The 12189-nt window shown below is 43.7% G+C and overlaps 1 long non-coding RNA gene across 1 annotated transcript in view; it reads left to right on the top strand.

Annotated features, from left to right (window-relative positions):
* Positions 1-322: 322 nt before the first annotated feature.
* The window catches only part of LOC140395395 (uncharacterized), an 83943-nt gene continuing 72076 nt past the window's right edge, over positions 323-12189 (top strand). The window contains exon 1 of the long non-coding RNA XR_011936172.1: positions 323-621. This is a non-coding gene — a long non-coding RNA (uncharacterized lncRNA). The remainder of the gene's footprint in view (positions 622-12189) is intronic.

Genomic DNA, 12189 nt, shown 5'->3' with positions numbered 1-12189 from the left:
TGCATGTGTTGTCCAGCTTCTACACAAATAACACTGAACACTATTACTCTTACTGTTTCCACTCCTCCATTATCCAGCAGATAACTTACAATGGTTATAGAGTCAGGTGCTGCCTCAAGCTTCCTTGTCTTTCAGATAATAAAAATCAGCTTGACAAGCTTTAAGAATTAAAGATTTCTCACCTGTGAATAAGACTCTCAATTTCCATATCTTCGATTTTGATTTGTCCCTGTTTTATGAATTTGAAATGTGCAAGATTATGCAATAAACTTTGCACTAGATCTAATGTTTTTGTGTCCAATTGGTTTTCAGGGATTTTCTCTCAGGCAGCGAGAGGACTTAGGATCACTCTGCTGGAGATGAGTGGAATATGCGGTGCTGCCAGCCGTGTCAGGCATGGTCATCGTGGCACCCGCACTGGAAAGGGTGCTCCTGCGGGTGTTCCTTGTGCACATTGGAAGCCCCCCAACTGGTACGATCATGACTGTAAAGAACCATATGGGCTGATTTGATGCAAAACTTACAAACTTGGACCACACATGTCTGTTCAACATATTTACTTGTCACTCAACTAGAGTGACCCACAGGCATTATTTGAAGAACCAGGCATCTAATATGGAGGTAAGGTCATTTAGAATAACTTCTGCTGTTAAAAAGCCTCTGGAAGTACCTGTGGTGTGTATTTTTGGAAGTGTTTTGCTGAGTTCATGGAGTTGGCAGTAAGTGTTGCTGCATCCTCACAGGTAGGACAGAGAATTATGTCTCCTGTCCATTCCTAAACCTCAACAGGAAGCTGGAGCAAAGAGGTTGCAGAGAGGGTCAGCTCAGCGCAATGCCCTTTGCCAAGTTGGAGCAGGACTCCTCTTTGTTGCTTCAGAGCCTCAGGTGGCTGACTACAGGTCAGCCAGTGCACGCAGCTTCTTGGTGTGCACCTTCATCAGTGTTCTACTGTGCACTCACCCCAATATGAAAGATGTGGGGAAGTCAAATGCAGCTGCACAAGAATCTTTGACAACAATATAGAAGAATCATGAGATAGTCACATTCCAAAATTACATTTACAATTGTACAGTAAAGGTGCTGACAGAGCAGCAACAGAAATTCTAGCAAAGCCAGCCTGAACTGGAAGAAAATCAGAAAGAAACCTATGCTCTGTGAGCATTGAGATTGTTAAATTGAGATTGTTAAACTGAGAACAGAATCCTAAAAATTAAGGACAGAGTCAACTTGAATCAAATTGGAACAAGCTACTTGTACCTTTGGTCACTTTAAAATTTGATACAAAATTAAAACTTAATATTATTTCTTTACACACAGATATCATTCAAAAAACAGGGATTTTGAATCTCAGCCAATGGATGTAGGTGGTGATTTGACCAACTGGTTTGTGTTGTATTTATGATTCACATGAGCATCCTCCTGTTCGGCTTCATTTAGTCCTATCTATGTAACTTTCTATTACTTACCCTTTAGTGTGTTTATCTAGCTTTCCCCTTCAGTTCATCTATGCTATTTGCTACTCCTTTTGGTAGTGAGTTCTATCCTCTTACCATTCTTTTGTTGAAGAGGTTTCTCCTGATTTCCCTCTTGGATTTATTGGTAACTATCTTATGTTACAGCTCCTAGCTTTTACCTGCACCACAAATTAATACACTCGTCTACCTCCACCTTATCAAACTGTTTCATAATTTTAATCACCCCTGTTAGGTCATCTCCCCCCTCCACCTGCCCCACAGTCTTCTCTATGCAAGACAAAAGAGCTGTGTCCGGAGCCTTTCCTGATAAGTATAACTTTGCAGTTCTGGTATCGTACGTTTTGCACATCCATCAGTGCTTCTATATTAATCTTAGAATGTGGAGACCAGAATAGTGCACAGTACTCCAAATCTGACTATGGTTTAATTCCCATTTAGTATAGCTAATGAAAGAGAGTGAGGGATTCATTTTTGGAGGGGAAGTTTGCCAGCCTGGGGGAACTGAAAGAGAAAGTTGGGCTCTTGAGCTCGGGCGCCTTTAGGTACCTCCAGGTTTGAAATTTACAGTGGCGCTGCCTTCAACCTTATTGGATAGGATTCTTTCCTGTTTGGGGTCAGAAGAGGGTAGTATGTCCCGCATCTATGGATCAATTTTGAGGGATGAGTTGGTCTAGGTATAAGGGGTGAAGGCGAACTGGAAGGAGGAGCTGGGATTTATGCTGGACGAGGAGGTGTGGAGTGAGTCCCTCCGTAGGGTGAACACTATATCATCCTGGGCGAGGCTGAGTCTGATCCAGATCAAGGTAGTGTTTAGGGCGATCTAACCAAGGGCAGAATGAGTTGTTTCTTTGAGGGGGTTGAGGATAGGTGCAAGCACTGTTCAAGGAGGCCTGCGAACCACATGCACATGTTCTGGTCCTGTCCCAAGCTTGTGGGTTTCGAATTCTCTTTTTTCAGCACCATATCGACAATCCTGAATATTGTGCTAGAGTCCTGTCATTTAATGGCTGGATTCGGGGTATCGAATGTGCCGGAGTTGCGGACGGGGGTAGATGCCCTGGCATTTGCCTAGCTGGTTGCTCGGAGGCGAATTCTACTGAGTTGGAGACTCAGCGTGGCTAGGTGACTTTATGGAGTCTTTCTATCTCGAAGTTCAAATATATACTGAGGGGGTCAATTGAAGGGCTCTATTGTAGATGGCAACCGTTCATATTATACTTTAAGGAATTGGCCACTGTTAGCCTTTTGGGGGATTGAGGGTGTAGAGGGGGAGGGAGTAAGGAGGGCACGGGGGAGCATACTGGGTTATTGTTCTTATCATTTGGTTTACTGCTGTTGTTTGTAATTTTTGTGCTTTTTGTATTCTTTGGATATAAAATGATATAAGTCTAATAAAAATATTTTCCAAAAAAATATAGCTGATGAAAGAATGATTGAATCATATAGCACAGAAGGAGGCCATATATATGTAAGCCAGATCTCCAAAGGAACTCAAATTAATCTCACTCCCTAGCTCCTCGCCATAGTGCGATGAATGTTTCTTTTTTAAGAAGAGATCCACATCTCTTATGAAAGTTATTTTAAACCTGCTCCCTTTCAGGCAATGCATTTCAGATTATAACAATCAACTTGAAGGATAAGGGCAGCTGATGCATAGAACAACTCCATCTGCAAGTTCCCCTCCAAGCCACATGCTATTCAGACTTGGAACTATCTCCCCATTTCTTCTCTGTCATTATAAAAAAAATCCTGGAACTCTCTTCCTAATAGGACAGTTAAAGTCAATTAAAAATCAGTTTCTTCCCATCTGACTGTCAAAGTGTTTGTGAGTCCAACAAGCAAGGGGAAAAGTGCCACCATTAGGAGCACAGTGATCTACAACACGTGGACTGCAGTGGTTCAAGGAGATGGCTCGCCACCACCTTCTCCAGGGCTATGAGGATGGGCAATAAATGCTGGCCTAGCCAGCAACTCCCACTTTCTGGGAAAGAATACATTTTAAAGAAACTAAACATTTTCCTAATTTCCCCATTAGCTATTTGGCAACTATTTTAAATCTGGATCCTTTGGATGCCTATCCATCTGCCAGTTGATTCTTCTGATGAACTCTGTAAAAACTCCCCTAAATTTTGAACAATTCATGTAGTTGTCCTCTTAACCTTCCCTGGTCCTTGGAGAACAATCCCTGGTTCTCTAATCTCTCTAGATAACTACTTTCCTCCTCACTGTATTAAATCTTTAAGCTGTGTGTCACCTGCAAACTTTGAAATTGTGTCTGGAATTAGCCAGCCTCCTGAGGCGAAGGCGGCTTGCTTTTGGTTGCCAGTGGGATCTTTCAGGCATGCCAAATTCTGCAGCATTTTGCATGGTTCACCTGTCCTGCTGATGGTGAACTCGCACAGGGGGTCGGTTCGGCAGAACCGGAAAGTCCCACCAGCAGGAAGGGATGGAAAGTCCCACCCTATAAGTTTGAGACAGTACACAAGTCTAAATAATTAATATATATCAAAAAGAGAAATGGTGCGAATACTGATTCCTGGGAGACACCATCATTTGTTTCCCTCCAGTCTCATCAACAGTTGACTACCACTCTTTTTTCTGTCTCACAGCCAATTCTGTATCCCATTGGCCACTGTCCTTTAATATCATGAGCTTCACCATTGATAACAAATCTATTATGTAGCACTTTTATCGAACATCTTCTGAAAATCCATGTACATAACATCAGTAACTCTGAGGGGCACTATTGAGCCCGGGCTAACCATCAGCTTAAATGGCAGGGCGGGCCCAAAATCTCGCAAGAGTCGGGAAACAAGATTCTCACCAGCGAGATCCCATTGCCTGATTTTCCACTTTCCTCTCACATGATGGAATTAGATTCTCACCCAGAAAGGGTGGGAACCTAATTTCAGTAAATGTTAATACATTTCTATCTCATTGTAGGGCTTCCCCACAATATGTTCCCCCCTCACTGAATATTCATACATCATATCAATGAGGTTTGCAATGGCTTTTGCAAAACCTAAAGCTGCCAATGACAACCCACCGCGGGTGCAAATATCAATATAGCCTCTGAAGTGAGAGGGACCTGCCCGGGCAGTGCCCTGGCACTGCACCCTGGCATCCACCTCAAATATATCACTGTAACAGAAATCCCTTATCCCTGGACCCATTTTTGTAAATCTTCACTGTGTCATGCCTTCATATTCTTCCTAAGATGTGTAGTGCTCAGAATCATACGTAATACTGAATTGAGGATGAACCAGTTTTTATAAAGGTTTGCCATAAACGCTTTGCCTTTGTGATCTGTAGGTGGTATTTTTGCTTCTGGAGACTACGTCCGATGGCAGGAGGGAAAGTTGTCATGATTTCTGCTGGGTGGTGGAACGGGCGAACATGTGTAATCTTCCAATTTTCAGCACGTTAATTATGCATCATTGGGGAGCTTGGCAAATCTCGTGGCGGGATAGGAGACAGGATGTTGATTGTTCTGCTGCTACCTCATGGGGTCAATGCTCCTCATGCCATGTTTAAAGGGCACCTGGACATACATTCACTCTATATAGGCCAGGAGTTCCACACCACTCCTCCAGAGTCCTTGCAGCCAAAGCTTATACTGGAGAAGCTTGAAAATGTGAGCAAGCACATCATAGGATATTTGAAGGCCCCTCCGGCATTGCCTTTCACTCATCTCTTGAAAAGAGCACTGTTGGTGATAAACCCATGGTTGAGCCAATGTTCATCATTGCAGTGGTCCATGTTCGCCAGCCTTTTGACCTTACAGAGGTCCTGTTTTCTGCTCAAGACCTTGCTCCTCCTGGTCTTCTGCCATCCGGCAATGGGCCGTCCATCTCCTCATCTGGATGAGAGCAATTACCAAGGCAGAATTGCCTGCAGCCTGCATCATCACATCTCAGTAGCTATTTGAACAAATTGAAGTGATACATTAAGTGGTATAGGTTTCCCTTCATTTGAAAGTCAGCAGACCAGTGCTAAATCCTTCACCTTGCCTCCATCTCTACTGACATTCCCATCCCATCCCTTCCAGGTAAAGGACAACCTGGAAGATCAGAGATGGGTGTTCCTCCCATTCATACATGATTGCGTCTGAAGACATTGATCTTTGACCAGGATGATGAGAGCCAAGTACATGAAGTCTCACTCTGATATTATTCGGCTTGACTCCACTACCTGAAACTATATAGAGAGACTATTGCCTTGGGAGCATAGAAAGACTAACCACATGAAACCTTGTCGGCCATGACTATTCACCTGGAGGAACATAGGTTTGGGGTAATGAGTTGGCTTTCTTTCACCAGCCGTGCCTCTTGGAGGCATCCACCTCCCTCCCTCCCTTCATCCCTATCTCTGACTGCAGCTGATGCCAAATGGCACAGAATAAACGGCAGCTCCACACCTTGCTTGGGTCTCGGATGTTATGAGACCCATGAGTCATAAACAAAGCTGACACATGTGGGCTTCACCATAGAGAAAAGAACACAAATGAGCATCTCTGAGACCTAGTTCCCTCATAGTTATCACGGTGCCCGTTTAGTTGGTCACTTGTGTTGAATCTGATCTCCATCCATCCAAAAGGACCCTCCTCCCACTTCAAGGGATCTCACTGACTGATTAGATGTGTGGTCAAGGTCAGTTTGGAAAAATGGTGCCTATCACCTTTCAAACTGGCCCGCGTGTCACCCATCAACCTCCCGCTCAATATCGCCATTCACTCTCCATCACCCTTGAACTTTCCCCCAATATCCTGGACCTTACCATGATCCACCACCCCATGCCCACCTAACCCTTCCTGTCTTCTAAACCACCTGGCCTGTTTACTCTGTGACTCACTCGATTCGACCTTCATCGACCAGACTATTACCCTGGGCCTTCTACATTACCACATACCACACTCTCCCCTCTGACTGAGACTGTTCCCTACTATCAACAATATCCTGAGCTCTCTCCCCAAACCACTGTCAACACCACTAACCCCACCTTCTAAGCTACCCACTCCCCTCCCCACCTTATCTGGGCACTCTCCCCATCCTTCTCCCATGAACCTGTCTCCACTGCCCAGCCTTCACTCCACTTTTCCATTTTATCCCGCTGTTCCCCCCCATCTACTTCCAGTCTCTACCTGCCCCCCCCCCCCCCTATCCATCCTTGAAGCTGTCTTTGCTCATGGGATTTGATTTGCATGAAGTTATGTGAGGTCCCCAAAAAGGAAAAAGCAACATCTATGGATATCAAATTCATGGAAGTGGTAAAGTTTGCCAGGTGCACGTCACGTTTTTACGATTATAAAACTGAAGGTTCTAAATTCTCGTTGGTGAGTGACTTAATTTGAGGGCAAACTTAATTCTGGTGAGTTCACCTTTTAATGAGCATGAATGAGATGCTAATGCATGCAAATAAGGCTCCTGGGATTGAAAGTCAGGAAGCTTGATCCACCTTTAACCGGCTTTGAAAGTTGAGAAAGTTCCAACAGTCTATCCCACTGCCAGGAAACAGATTTTTTGCCTCCTGCCAAATTAAGTACTCCCTGATTCCCTCTGCTGGTGGGAGCAGATCATTCTGCCCTGTGACATTATTTATAAAACCCAAAATTGCATTTGTCTTATTAACAGCTCTATTGCCTTCAATAATTTTGTGCACATATAGAAATGGCTAGACCCCCAGGTGCCTCTGCTTCTGCATTCCATTTAGAATTGTATCCTTTATATATCACCTCCCCTCATTCTTCCTCTCAATCGTCACATTTCTCCGCATGAAATGTTAGCTGTCATGTATCAGCCCCTTCTACCATCCGGTCTATGTCCCTTTGAGAGTTATCACTATCCTCTTGACTGTTCATAGTAGTTCCAGATTTTGTGAAACCTGTAGATTTCAAAGTTCTGTCCAGCGCACGCAAGTTTAGTCATGGGAGTGCCCCTTTAAGATATGTTTTTGTCTTATCACATGGCTTCAGTGATGTCATTGTGTGGGTGCAGCTGGGCTGTGGCTCTGGGAGTTGGTTTTACTTTCGCTTTGGTTTGGAGCTGGTTTGTGGCTCTGAGTGTTTACTTTTGTTTTCACATTTGGCTGCTGTACTCAGACAGAGAGGTATCTTGGCCTGTCTCTCTATTGTTGTGTTAGGTACACAGGTCTAACATTGGCTGCAACTGGATGCAGCTCAGATCAGAAAGAAACTCTAGACCTTGAAGTTAGTTCAATCAGGTTTATTGAACTAATAGCACAGTTAACACAGTTCTCTGTGAGTTCGACTCTCTGCTAACTTAAGTGTGGTTACTCTGTCTGACTGAACCAGACTAGCTCTTAGCCACATGATGGAGGTGTGAGATTGTAACAACACACTTGACTGACTCTCTAGACGTTCATCAGTGGAAAGAGATGGAGTGTGAGTGCCTTGTGTCTTTTATAGTCAGGTCCCATCCCCGAGTGTCCTGCCTGCTTATCGGTCATGTCCTGTTCTCTGTGTCCATTAGCTGCTTGTCTATACATCATTATGTGTGTGTCTGCATATCATGACATCTCCCTTTTTTTTAATGTTTGGATGACATATGTGAACGTATTTACAAGAATAGGCCAATGTTAACATATATACATGCAGTGGATGTGAACATATGTACATGTGAAAACAGCTGGCTAATGCGAGAACACAGAATATAGCAAACAGAACAAATGTTCATAAGTCCAGTCTCTGTGGCTTGTGTCTGATCCTGGTCAACCGCCGGTGAGGTGGTGGTGGGGACAACAGCGCCTTGATGGGCGGGATTAAAACCTGACTGGTGGCCTCGTGAATCGAGGTATCAGGAGGTGGCAAAACAACAGAAGGAAATGGAGAAGGATGTGGTTGCGGGCAGGCAACTTTGCGCAGTGCCCGTCTGTTTTGTCGCACAACAGAACCATCAGCCAGACGCACAACTTACAAGTGGGGGGCAGCCTGTTGAACAACGACAGCTGGAGCTGACCAGCCTCCATCAGGGATCTTGACCCGAACAGTGTCTGACGGGGATAACACGGGCAAATCAGTGGTATGAGCATCATAGCCCTGTTTTTGCCGGTCTCGGAGTTGCTGCACCTTCTGTAGCACCGGGAGGTGATCCAGGTTGGGCATGTGTATGGCTGAAACTGTCATTCGCAGGTCCCTGTCCCTATTATTCCAAGGAAGAAACCCAATGATTATAGTTACCTGCTGTTTTTGGTAAAAAGGGTTTTTTGGTTTATGGGATCTTGTTATTAAATTGGAGCAGTTAAAGGGGGAGTTTATTAAGGGTGATACAGAGTACTGTAGCTGTGTGGGGTATTTATGTTTGGAGTTGATAATAATTCTTACTATGTGTGTTTATCAAGATGTTAACAAAATTTGTAGAATAAAGCTTGTTTTTTTATTAAAAGCGGCGAAGAACTCTGTTGAATAACACCTGAAAGGCAGGCTCTTGTGCTCATCATAACCAAAATCAAAAAACAGTTATAGGTCAGGTGAACTCCATGATTATACTTTGGTGTTTTCTAAACCCTGGCCTATAACAAGATAGATTAAGAAAACTGTGGTCCCTTGGGAGTCCACTGTATACCAAAATGCTTTACATGTTTATAGAAGACTTTAGGATTCCTTTTTTATGTTACCCACTACTCTTCGCTCATGCAATCAGTCTGCCCTTGTTATGCTTTCTCCGTTCTCATCTAAACTTTCTGTAATCAGCTTCAATCACTATTGTATGATGAATCTGCCATGTATTATGGTTTCTGTGGTGATATGCATGCATACATAAATGTATATAGTTGTATAAATCTATATAGTTGTATATCAGTGCAGATAACTATCGGTATGACCTCCGGCCATCAGGTAGCACCAGGTAGCGACACACATCCATCACGTGACTGGCGTGACCCGCCACTTGGTAGTAGGATAGTCGCACTTACAGTACCTCCAGGAAAATTCAAGTAACATTGTCTCTATAGTAATCTGTTAGTTATCTTTCCACGTGTTTGCCAATAAGCTTTCATTCCAGTTAAACAACTAGATGTTCTGTATATATCATTACAACGGTGGGATCACAGAACGCAACATGGAACTAGGAGTGCAGAACATTTAAAGGTAATGACAGAAAAGACAAGACGAAATAGGTCGAAGAACGAAAAAGAGAAGATTCTTCCTCCAACCTGGTGAGCTACGGCTATCTGCAACTCAACGCAACAAATGACGGTGAAGTTAGAGATGGAAGTTTTAAAGACACCACACCAGCTTCAAGTCTCGGGTAACGTAGTTGAAAACTGGCGCGTTTTCAAACAACAATTTAGACTCTATGTTTCAGCCCTTGGTCTGCAGGCACAGCCTGACGAGAGGCATATTGCGTTGCTGATCATGGTAGTAGGTCCTCAAGCAATCGAAATATACAATACCTTCGCTTTAGATAGTGAAGGAGAAAGCAAGAGCTACGACGAGGTGATAAAGTACTTTGATCGGCATTGCTCTCTGAAAACAAATGAAACATTTGAACGTTATATATTTCGTACACGTACCAAAAAAGCAGGCGAATCTTTTGATAGCTTTGCAACCGACTTGAGGTTGAAAGCTCTTTCTTGCAATTTCGGTAACCACTGTGCTCCGGGTTGTCTTGTAGTAGACAATATGTAGCATAGTGGTTATGGCTTCACAGCGCCAAAGTCCCAGGTTCCCAGGTTCGATTCCCAACTTGGGTCATTGTCTGTGCGGAATCTACATGCTCTCCCTGTGTCTCCGTGGGTTTCCTTCGGGTGCTCCGGATTCCTCCCACAAGTCCCAAAAGATGTGCTATTAGGTAATTTGGATATTCTGAATTCTCTCTCTGTGTTCCTGAACAGGCTCCAGAAGGTGGCGACTAGGGACTTTTCACAATAACTTCATTGCAGTATTAATGTATGCTTGTGACAATACAGATTATTATTATAAGAATCACACGCAGTGTAAATATTAAAAATGAAGTGCAACTGGGTAAAAACTGAAAATACCAATAAAAAAATATATTTTTTAAATCAAGGAGGTACATCTTGATGAAGATGTTCAACTACATGTCAATCTCGTCGCTGTGTCGCTTCCAATCTCCAATGAGAAGTCGCGCCTAATGAAGGCAGTAAAAGGATGTAGTGCTGTAAAATGTAATCCAATGTTTCCGATAGTGATGTTTTAACGGTTCCTGCTCTGACTACTACAATGTGTGGTCAGAATTGAGTGAAGCAAATGGCCTACTTCTGCGGCAGCACAGAATTGTGATTCCACATTCCTTGATGCTAAAGAAGCTCCATGAAGGGCACCTTAGCATTGAAAAGTGCAAGTGCAGGGCCAGGGATACAATCCCTTGGCCAGGCATCACCCAAGACATTGCAGGCATGGTTTGTAATGATATGTATATAGGTACACCAGTGAAGGATTAATTATTACATCTCAGTGTAACTCAAACACTGGAGGGCAACACCAGTTCCCAGTATAAATATCAGACCTCAGGGAATGCTGGATAGTTAGTGGAGAGTTAGCAAAGAAGAAGTATTGATCATAGCACAAGGAGTAGTTTAGATTAGAGAGAGAGTTAACACAAAATCGTCATTAGTTAATACTAGATTATAGATTACTGTTGAACAGATTCAACCTTACTTTATTAGTAATTATAGCTCAGTAGTGTGTGCGAACTCTATTCAATTAATCGTTATTCAATAAATTAGTTTTGTTTCAATCTAAAGATTGGTGATTTCTTTATCATCAACTCATCAGACCATTCTGGATCAAATGGCAGAGAATAACAACATATTATCACAAAGTGTAATATGACATGGTTGACCACTGTGACATATGTCAGAAATTCTGCTGCAAGCAAAGCAAAAAGTCGATGCATGTGGGTGACATCATTGCAAGTCCTAGTCAGAAAGTGGGCATGGATCTGTTCCACTTCATTGGGAGAGACTACTTGTAGTTATTGACTATTTCCTGAACTATCTGGAGGTTGCACAGTTGGCAAACTCAACTTCTCGGTGTGTCATACAACATGCCAAAGCGATTTTGGCCCGGCATGGCATACCAACTATTGTCATGTCAGACAATGGGTCTGGTTTCAAAAATCCTGAATGGACTGAATTTGTTCGTTACTATGATTTTAGGCACATCACCTCTCGTTCCCCCGCGTTAGGGAACTGGAGTTGGAGCTGGATGAACTTCGGTTCATTCGGGAGGCAGAGGTGGTTATAGATAGAAGCTTCAGGGGTGTAGTTACTCCGAAGAATAAAGATAGATGGGTGACGGTGAGAGGGGCTGGGAGGAAGCAGTCAGTATAGGGATCCCCTGTGGTCGTTCGCCTTATTCACAAGTATACCGCTTTGGATACTGTTGGGGGGGGGGACTTACCAGGGGTAAGCCATGGGGTACAGGTCTCTGGCACAGAGTCTGTCCCTGTTGCTCAGAAGGGAAGGGGGGAGAGGAGTAGAGCATTAGTCATTGAAGACTCCATAGTTAGGGGGATAGATAGGAGATTCTGTGGGAACGAGAGAGACTCGCGGTTGGTGTGTTGCCTCCCAGGTGCCAGGGTCCGTGATGTCTCGGATCGTGTTTTCGGGATCCTTAAGGGGGAGGGGGAGCAGCCCCAAGTCGTAGTCCACATAGGTACCAACGACATTGGTAGGAAAAGTGATAGGGATGTAAGGCAGGAATTCAGGGAGCTAGGGTGGGAACTTAGATCTA

Source organism: Scyliorhinus torazame, chromosome 18 (assembly GCF_047496885.1).
Source record: "Scyliorhinus torazame isolate Kashiwa2021f chromosome 18, sScyTor2.1, whole genome shotgun sequence".
NCBI lineage: Eukaryota > Metazoa > Chordata > Chondrichthyes > Carcharhiniformes > Scyliorhinidae > Scyliorhinus > Scyliorhinus torazame.
This window is presented reverse-complemented; position numbering and strand designations above follow the sequence as displayed.